General features: G+C 37.9%; 1 protein-coding gene across 1 annotated transcript in view; it reads left to right on the top strand.

Moving 5' to 3' along the window:
* Window positions 1-1,739: 1,739 nt before the first annotated feature.
* The window catches only part of A1CF (APOBEC1 complementation factor), a 78,685-nt gene continuing 70,439 nt past the window's right edge, over window positions 1,740-9,985 (top strand). Inside the window, exon 1 of the mRNA XM_061195620.1 lies at window positions 1,740-1,817. The gene's annotated coding sequence lies outside the window, so the exon portion shown is untranslated. The remainder of the gene's footprint in view (window positions 1,818-9,985) is intronic.

Raw genomic sequence — 9,985 nt, 5'->3', positions numbered from 1 at the left:
GAAAAAACTTTCCAGCAATATCTTAACAATACCACCAAATTCATTACTGCCTTTGGCTCTTATGAGTAATATATGAATTGTCTTACCTGAATTGTCAGATCTAAGGGCTATTTTAACTTGTTTCCAAACATCGTGGTTTAACCTGATTATAATCCTGCCCTGTTAAATGCCAGGACCGCTCAAATAGGAAACCGATATATTTTTAAATAACCAGTTAACATAATGCCTTCTTTTACCATCGTATTTTGCTGTTCCACTAGATACCCTCAAAACCCTGGCTTTTTTTGCTACATCTCTACTTCTCGCCATCCAGGCATCTACCATGCCAAACAACCAACAAAATCCTCCCAAGACTGACAATCTTACAATATCAACAGTTCTCTGCAAGACCAGGTGAACTCCAGGAAAGAATTCCCCACACATTGGGGAACCATACGAGCCCAGACTGAGCTTTCACTAGGAAAACCAATAAAACTGCTTGGTGAGGGGCGTCCACTCCCAAGGAGGTTGTAGAGGGATGCGTCCCTCAGAGAGCTGTCTAGCTGGGAGGGGCATGATTCTTCCCTCAGGTCTCACTCCAGGGGCAAAATTCCAGGGCAAAACAATTGTTCCAGGAGTGTTTTTGTTAAACCTTGTCAGGCATTGCTTTGGAAAAAGCTTAGGTAAATCAAGGCTTCCTTGTGTTTGAGAACTGAAAACTGTGGGCAGAACTAGCATTCTGACAGTATGCTTTATTTTCCCAGATGTGCACAGTCGACTTATCTTCCTCTATGTCCATATTATGGAACGATTGTTTGTAAAAAAAACAAACAAACAAACAAACAAAAAAAAGCACAGAATGAACCAGTACTTCTGTTAATAGTTGGTTCCTAGAAAATCAGACTCCTCTTATTAGAACTGAAGCCAAGTGTGCCCTCTAATTTTAGCACGGGGGCCTGTAGTTTATAAACCCTTACAATTTGCTCAAAATTAGGAGAGTTTTAGTTCTTTTTTTTTTTTAAGTGGGCTTTATGACCCTTAGAAATTTCCTCTATAGACTGGAGCTCTTCTGAGAGAACTGAGAACGTAGAGTTTATATCTTTGGAAATAACATTTTCCTATTCTTCAAGAAATGAAGAAGTAATGAACAATAGCTTTGGCTCTCATATAACCTCAGTACATGGCTGATTATTATGGCTCCCTCTTAAAATCTGAATGAGCAGCTTGTATAAAAAGAAGCATGCTTTCCCCAACCTGATCTGACCCTATTTATTTGGTTATATAAACGCTTTTTGTGTTTTATTTTGGTAAGCCTGCATTTATCTACATACTTGACCTAAAACTCCACACTTTATTCCATGTGATACAGTGACATAGGAAATGTGGAGGGAAAAAAAAGGAAACATTCTCCTAAATTACCAAAGGGTTAATGTCATTTTGACATAGCAGAAAACAAGGGAGCTAATATAAAGAAAAGCTTAGTTACCCAAATTGCAGGGAGTTCTACTTTTTAAAATATATATCACTTAAACAGCATCAAAATAATATTCACATTAATGATTCTTAATGCAAAATTCATTTTAATATGGAAAACAAATGACAACAGTAATTTTGTAGATTCTGCTTGGGTTGTAGTGACCCAATTATCTGGTCAAAGGGCTGCATGGATGCAAGAGACAGGGTGAGTTAAAGTTTAACTCCCAGGAATTGTAAACCAAACCTAAAGCCACTGAACCTTTGGAGTTTGATATGATGATTAGAGCATACCCAGAGTGACACGTTGAATTCGCCATAATCAAGGAAACCTTTTCCGGGTGGGGATCTCTGAAATCACTCAGGTATTGTCCATGTGTTTTGCTTTTTCTATTTCAACTCTGTGAAACTGTGCGGTGTGGATCAGTGGGAATGCAGTGAAAAACAGTTTTTACCCTCTTCCACTATAGAGCTGAATTCAGAGATGTTTCTAGTTTGTTTTTATACTAATGAAGCCACCTGAAAACAAAAGAAAATTAGAACGATCATATAATCTCAAAATGAGATGGCAGCTGTTTTTGCTCCTTGATTTAATCAATTTCTGAGGGTAAAAAAAATGTAGATTTATCACTTTGGGTATAAGAGTAAGGCTAATGTTTCTGAGAAATGTATTTAGCAATAGCCAGACAGCTGGGAGAGTTGTGGTTGACTGCCTGTCCTGGTCGGTCCTCAGATCCTAGGAAACGTAAAAGTATAATTAACAAGAGAAATAGTATTAACATCACTGACAGATTCTGAGTTCTCTGTATAGGTCATAATTTCTACCATACTTTAGACTTCATATATTCAATTATCTTCTTTCCTCTCCTCCTTTATCCTGCACCACCACCAAAAGCACACATAAACACACACAGACACACACACACACACACACACACACACACAGTCATGGACAATGGTTGGTTTGAGTATATTAAATCTCAACCTTGAGATGGCTAATTATTAGATCTTTTCCTTTCAGGATGGTTTGGGCAACTGTGCCGCAGTGGATATATTTCACGTGATCATTTTGTTCACTCCAACAAGATGATTCACAATCAGACTATGATGGTATTTTACCTAAAAAAAGAAATCAATCAAGGCACTTACCAGGAATATCCCATTCCTCCCAGAAATCTCTTAAATACTCTGATTGAAATAGTTTTGTTCTATGATTACCAAAGTAAGTTCCAAGGAGAATGGGTTCCCAAACAAGTTTCTTTACCATGGGACTTCTTAGATGTGTATTGTGTATCTCCAAGAAGATGACTAACACACCATCATTTATGCATTGTGCAGAATTAGTGTTCTGCAAAACGTGCATTGGCAAATTTAACTCTAGTTGTATACAATTTAAGATCATCAAAGATGTGGTGGTCTGGTCTGAAACATTCTTTTTTTTTATTAATATGTGCTGAGATGCATACAGTAGGAGCATAGGTCTGGAAATAAAAGTGAAATCACTAACTTGTCAAAGCACTGAGGCCTTCCCCTGCTAAATACAGGTAATAGATAAATGACTCACAGGTTCATTTTTAAGGGCAATATTTTCTGGAATAGTATTGATACTGCCCATTTGAGATAGTTCTCATATTTTACTGTTTCAATTTATTATTTATCAAGTGTAAGGGAAGGAGAAAGATAGTTGTCAAGAAAAAAGAAATTAGTTGTTATGCGCAAACATAAAATGACATAGTAGATATGAAAACACTGAATATTTGGTTATTATTTCCAATTGGGCTAATACCAAGTTGCTTTTGTGTCTTTTCAAATATAGCATTTCCTACACTGTATTCAGTGGATGTTAATATATGTGGCTCAAAAAGAGGGATGCTATTGTCAAGTAAGTTGAAGAAATGGTGGCTGGACAAGTTAAAGCAGGTCTTGTTACTACATGAGTATTTTGAATAATAATAACAGACATTTATTAAGCATATTGCCAAGTGCACTTCTAAGCGCTTTCCATGCATTTATCTCAAGTTATTCTTAGAAGAGTCATATAAGGTAGATACTATTATAACATTTTTCAAAACGAGAAAACTGAGGCACAAGTAAGTTACCTAATGGGCTGAACATCACCCAGTTAGGAGGTGGCAGAGCCAAGTTCCCCAGCCAAGTGGTCTGACTCCAGAGCCCAAGCATAGAACCGTGAGACCGTCCTCACAATGACTGGAGATTTACTCTGTGTGTAAATGCATTCATTCATCTTGAATATCTAGGAGAGTAGGCAATGCTCTGTTTCCTAAGCTTAATTTACAACAGAACATCTTCTTTCAGTAACATTTATTAACATCTCTCAGAAATGGTACTCCTCAGACTACAGATTAAGACAGAACAAATCATTTTTTTTTTTTTAAACATCTTTATTGAAGTATAATTGCTTTACAATGGTGTGCTAGCTTCTGCTTTACAACAAAGTGAATCAGTTACACATATACATATGTTGCCATATCTCTTCCCTCTTGCATCTCCCTCCCTCCCACCCTCCCTATCCCACCCCTCTAGGTGGTCACAAAGCACCGAGCTGATCTCCCTGTGCTATGTGGCTGCTTCCCACTAGTTATCTATTTTACATTTGGTAGTGTATATATGTCCATGACACTCTCTCACCCTGTCACATCTCACCCCTCCCCCTCCCCATATCCTCAAGTCCATTCTCTAGTAGGTCTGTGTCTTTATTCCCATCTTGCCACTAGGTTCTTCATGACCTCTTTTTTTTTTTTTTCCCTTAGATTCCATATATATGTGTTAGCATACTGTATTTGTTTTTCTCTTTCTGACTTACTTCACTCTGTATGACAGACTCTAACTCCATCCACCTCATTACAAACACCTCCATTTCATTTCTTTTTATGGCTGAGTAATATTCCATTGTATATATGTGCCACATCTTCTTTATCCATTCATCCGATGATGGACACCTAGGTTGCTTCCATGTCCTGGTTATTGTAAACAGAGCTGCAATGAATATTTTGGTACATGACTCTTTCTGAATTATGGTTTTCTCAGGGTATATGCCCAGTAGTGGGATTGCTGGGTCATATGGTAGTTCTATTTTTAGTTTTTTAAGGAACCTCCATACTGTTCTCCATAGTGGCTGTATCAATTTACATTCCCACCAACAGTGCAAGAGTGTTCCCTTTTCTCCACACCCTCTCCAGCATTTATTGTTTCTAGATTTTTTGATGATGGCCATTCTGACCGGTGTGAGATGATACCTCATTGTAGTTTTGATTTGCATTTCTCTAATGATTAATGATGTTGAGCATTCTTTCATGTGTCTGTTGGCAATCTGTATCTCTTCTTTGGAGAAATGTCTATTTAGGTCTTCTGCCCATTTTTGGATTGGGTTGTTTGTTTTTTTGTTATTGAGCTGCATGAGCTGCTTGTAAATCTTGGAGATTAATCCTTTGTCCGTTGCTTCATTTGCAAATATTTTCTCCCATTCTGAGGGTTGTCTTTTGGTCTTGTTTATGGTTTCCTTTGCTGTGCAAAAGCTTTTAAGTTTCATTAGGTCCCATTTGTTTATTTGTGTTTTTATTTCCATTTCTCTAGGACCTGGGTCAAAAAGGATCTTGCTGTGACTTATGTCATACAGTGTTCTGCCTATGTTTTCCTCTAAGAGTTTGATAGTGTCTGGCCTTACACTTAGGTCTTTAATCCATTTTGAGTTTATTTTTGTGTATGGTGTTAGGGAGTGTTCTAATTTCATACTTTTACATGTACCTGTCCAATTTTCCCAGCACCACTTATTGAAGAGGCTGTCTTTTCTCCACTGTATATGCTTGCCTCCTTTATCAAAGATAAGGTGACCATATGTGCGTGGGCTTATCTCTGGGCTTTCTATCCTGTTCCATTGATCTATATTTCTGTTTTTGTGCCAGTACCAGACTGTCTTGATTACTGTAGCTTTGTAGTATAGTCTGAAGTCAGGGAGCCTGATTCCTCCAGCTCCATTTTTCGTTCTCAAGATTGCTTTGGCTATTCGGGGTCTTTTGTGTTTCCATACAAATTGTGAAATTTTTTGTTCTAGTTCTGTGAAAAATGCCAGTGGTAGTTTGATAGGGATTGCATTGAATCTGTAGATTGCTTTGGGTAGCAGAGTCATTTTCACAATGTTGATTCTTCCAATCCAAGAACATGGTATATCTCTCCATCTATTTGTATCATCTTTAATTTCTTTCATCAGTGTCCTATAATTTTCTGCATACAGGTCTTTTGTCTCCTTAGGTAGGTTTATTCCTACATATTTTATTCTTTTTGTTGCAATGGTAAACGGGAGTGTTTTCTTAATTTCACTTTCAGATTTTTCATCATTAGTATACAGGAATGCAAGAGATTTCTGTGCATTAATTTTGTATCCTGCTACTTTACCAAATTCATTGATTAGCTCTAGTAGTTTTCTGGTAGCATCTTTTGGATTCTCTATGTATAGTATCATGTCATCTGCAAACAGTGACAGCTTTACTTCTTCTTTTCCGATTTGGATTCCTTTTATTTCTTTTTCGTCTCTGATTGCTGTGGCTAACACTTCCAAAACTATGTTGAATAATAGTGGTGAGAGTGGGCAACCTTGTCTTGTTCCTGATCTTAGTGGAAATGGTTTCAGTTTTTCACCATTGAGGACAATGTTGGCTGTGGGTTTGTCATATACGGCCTTTATTATGTTGAGGAAAGTTCCCTCTATGCCTACTTTCTGCAGGACTTTTATCATAAATGGGTGTTGAATTTTGTCGAAAGCTTTCTCTGCATCTATTGAGATGATCATATGGTTTTTCTCCTTCAATTTGTTAATATGATGTATCACGTTGATTGATTTGCGAGAACAAATCATTTTTATAGCCCGTGTCCAGCATTCATAACAACCAGAATTGACCGAAACCATCACTATTGAAATCATCACGATTGCAAACCTCTTAGGTACCTTAGAGTCTAACCATCTTTCGTCAAACAGGACCATGCCTATCTTAGAGACTTTCCAAATTAATTATAGACAGAACACTGGACTTTTCTCCTGACAGAGCTGGGTTGGACTGCTTGTTCACAGACTCCCTAGGTTTGTGACCCTGGGCATGATATTCAGCTTCCCTAAATCTCGGATTCCTCAAAGGTAAAATGGGGGCAAAATCTGTTTAGTAAAGATTAAATGAGATGATAAAGCAAAATAGTTAAGCACAGTCCCTGGTACACAGGAGGAATTCAGCAAAACTCTCTTCCCTTTCTGTTTCCCTGTTGGTAAAAACCTCCAGAAAAGTTTCCTAAAACTTTCCAAACTTACCTATTAGCTCCTCTTTGTCAAAACAATGCTACTATCATTTAAATGAAAAACTGTATGTAAACAATGAAGTTTTCTGATGAGTCACAAAGTAAAACCCCATTCCATTTATTCAGAAAATAAGAGAACTTATCATTCTCTTTTATTCTAAAAAAAGAATTTTTTCACTGAAACCCACAGGACACCCTGTCACAGTGTGTGTTCATTTCATCACACAGCCAGTTGATATTAAAAATCTGTTTCAATAACTATCTTTTAAAATACTGTCATCCTACAGAAACCTGGGCAGGATGGGTAGTACGCTGGGTACCATTGCACAATGGTTTTCATTACCTTATGTGTCTCTAAATGACTCAATAAGTTCAAACAAGATGGTATTGATCCACGGAGGATAAACACCATTTTATCTTATTCATGGAAACAGTAACCAGGCTCTTCTAAAGTGCAGTCGTAACAGTCCAAACTCCCCCAGGGAAAGCATCTGGAAAAAGGAGCAGCACGGGTACAGTGACATTCTGTATTAGAAATCTAAATCCCATCTGCTCCTTGGCCTGATCAAGTAAAATCCAGGCAGTAATTAACAAATATTTACTGCTGATTTGATCAGAAAAGCTGGTTTATCACTTTATTCCATCAAACCTAACCCAACTAGGTTATCAGCATTAAAAGCTATTTCAAATTTTTATTTTAATAAATTAGAATTCTGTGATGAATATTTTTGATGGATCCAAATGAAACATTAAAATATTTCTCTTTATAAAAATAGTGGTCCTGACTAAAATATTCTGGTATCTTAAGCTCTCAGATTTGATATTCTTTTAAAGATATACACTAAGCTTGTTTTTTCCTTATTCGGATATATACGTGGAATTTTATATATGTAGGTATTACTGATCATACAGAAAACATTTTCCAGATTGGCTTATTCCCATAGGACTCAGTTCCTGCTAATATTAAGAGGAAAGTAATAATAAGGATTAGGATAACTCTCTCTAGTTTGCAAGGTTATGTACAGGGTTCTGCCCCAGTCAGTAATATGGCTAAAGAGAATTAGCATATGACAATTTGGCCAGACAGAATGACTAAGCGAGCAAACCGGTTTGCAATTCTATCAAAATCCCTCCTTCAAGGACATAGCAATGTCTTCTCTTCCTCTAGCAGTTAAAAAACAAGCATTGTTTTGGGATACCCAGTGGACTTAACACTAGATTTACATAGCAAAATTAACTACCATGATACCTTATTTCTATAAAATATTCTAGTTTACATAGCAAAATTAACTACCATGATACCTCATTTCTATAGAATATTCTAGTTTACAAAGCATTTTATACAGACGAATTTAGATTTTTTTGATGCCAAATTTCTTCATAGTCAACTTAGTAATCCTAGTTTCTTCAAGGTAATTGTCATTATTCATCACTGAACGATGCTCTCACCTAGAGTTTATAAGCTCAGCTCCATTTACGTAGCAATAGTGCAGACTATGTAGGGAGCCTTCAACTACTGTCCTGGGCATTAACTGATTTGTTGATGAATTAAGAGGTTTGATGAAACTGTGAAGAAAGAACATAAGGATCCAGATGGAAGGTGAGAGGAGAACAAGTCCCATGCAGGTCCCAGAAGAAAACAACCCTAAAAAGAGTTAAACCAGTGCAGATGCTGTAACTAAGATAGTGAAGGAAGCAAAGAAGGGAAGATTCTATAACATCTCCTAAAAAACTGACAGAGCACTGACAGGGTATTAGGTATAAACGTAATGGATTTTCACTTCTATTAACCCATCTGTAGTATCCTTCTAACCAGCTTGTCTATTAGGTTTATATTTCGTGCTCAGCTGGGGCTCAGCTGGGGCCTTCTGCATGAATTGGCTTAGCCTAAAACCTGTGCTTACTTGCAGTGGAAGTCAAAAATCAGAATCTGATACCATGGAGGAGAAAACTCTGTTGGCACATACAAATGCCCACCTCAGGAACCCTCTTTCCAATCCTCTTTTCTGAAGAGCCCTAACACTGCCTCACAATTCAGGCATTTACTACCAGCCAATTGACACTCTATGATGATGATAACAATGATATTAATAATAGCTCTTATATCCTTATATGGCTCCTGCCATATGCCAGACACATAGATTAACTCATTTAATCCTCTGGAATCTCCTGGAATCGGTACTGGTGCAATTCCATTTTTCCAGTAAAAAGGTGACGTCTCAGAGACATGAAAAATATTGCCCAAGATCACACAGTTAATCAGTGGTTAGAAACAAGAGTGAACTCCAGGAGTCTGGCACACAGACCCCGCAAACAGAGTAAAAATGGAACACTGAGAAGCACTGAGTCTTGGAGTTAAAAGGAAACGTTGAGGTCCTTTGACAGAGAAAAAGCTATATGAGTGTCCCAAGGATAAAAGACACTTTTTATTAGGGTAAGAACCCATGTGCAGGACTCCACCCCTCAGGCAGGCCCTTTCCATTATACCACCTCCCACAGGACAGCATTTCTAATTCATCCTGATTTTCTATGCAAACTCTGAGAGAGAGATTAATAGGACCTCCACGATTATGAGGAAATATCTCCTTCACTCTGAGTGCCACTCTCCCTGTTATGTTCAGATTCAGGGACTGACACAGCTGGAGACGCAGTTAAAGGAGACCTCTTTTGTGAACAAAGAGACTGCCAGGCGCAGGTCACAGAGGAAATATGCCCAGACACAGGCCAGGAACACAGTGGAGTCACCTCTGAAAATACAAAGTAATTGTCCTGAATGACTTGGCTGCCTTACACTCGAATTCTGTTAGTGTCTGAAAAGGACATAGCACCTCCCACCTGGAGGACACACCCTTCTCCCCAGGGAAAGGATAATTGGGTTGCTAGGTCTCTGAATGCTAAGGGAATCCCATATTTAAACTGACCTAATTTGGAGCTTTAAATTGAAACCCAGATGCACCCAAATAGCAGCTCCACCAGCCTCAATAGAATTCTTCATTTAGGATAAAAAGAGTATGTTTCCAGAAGTTCCTTTTTAAAATACAAACTAGTTGGAATACAGAGTGGGAGTGATCAGGGCACTTTGAGGTGTTGACATTCAGGAACACTGTAGCCTCAAATCACCTAGCATATTCACTAGTCTCATAAAGCCTTATGGAAATGGTACTTAGGACAAATAAGTTTTGATGGTGGGGAAGAGAAGACGTAGAGGAGAGATGGCCCAGGGTGAAAG

Source organism: Eubalaena glacialis, chromosome 1, assembly GCF_028564815.1.
Source record: "Eubalaena glacialis isolate mEubGla1 chromosome 1, mEubGla1.1.hap2.+ XY, whole genome shotgun sequence".
NCBI classification, from domain to species: domain Eukaryota; kingdom Metazoa; phylum Chordata; class Mammalia; order Artiodactyla; family Balaenidae; genus Eubalaena; species Eubalaena glacialis.
Note: the sequence above shows the minus strand (reverse complement) of the source record. Positions and strands in the feature narration are given on the sequence as shown.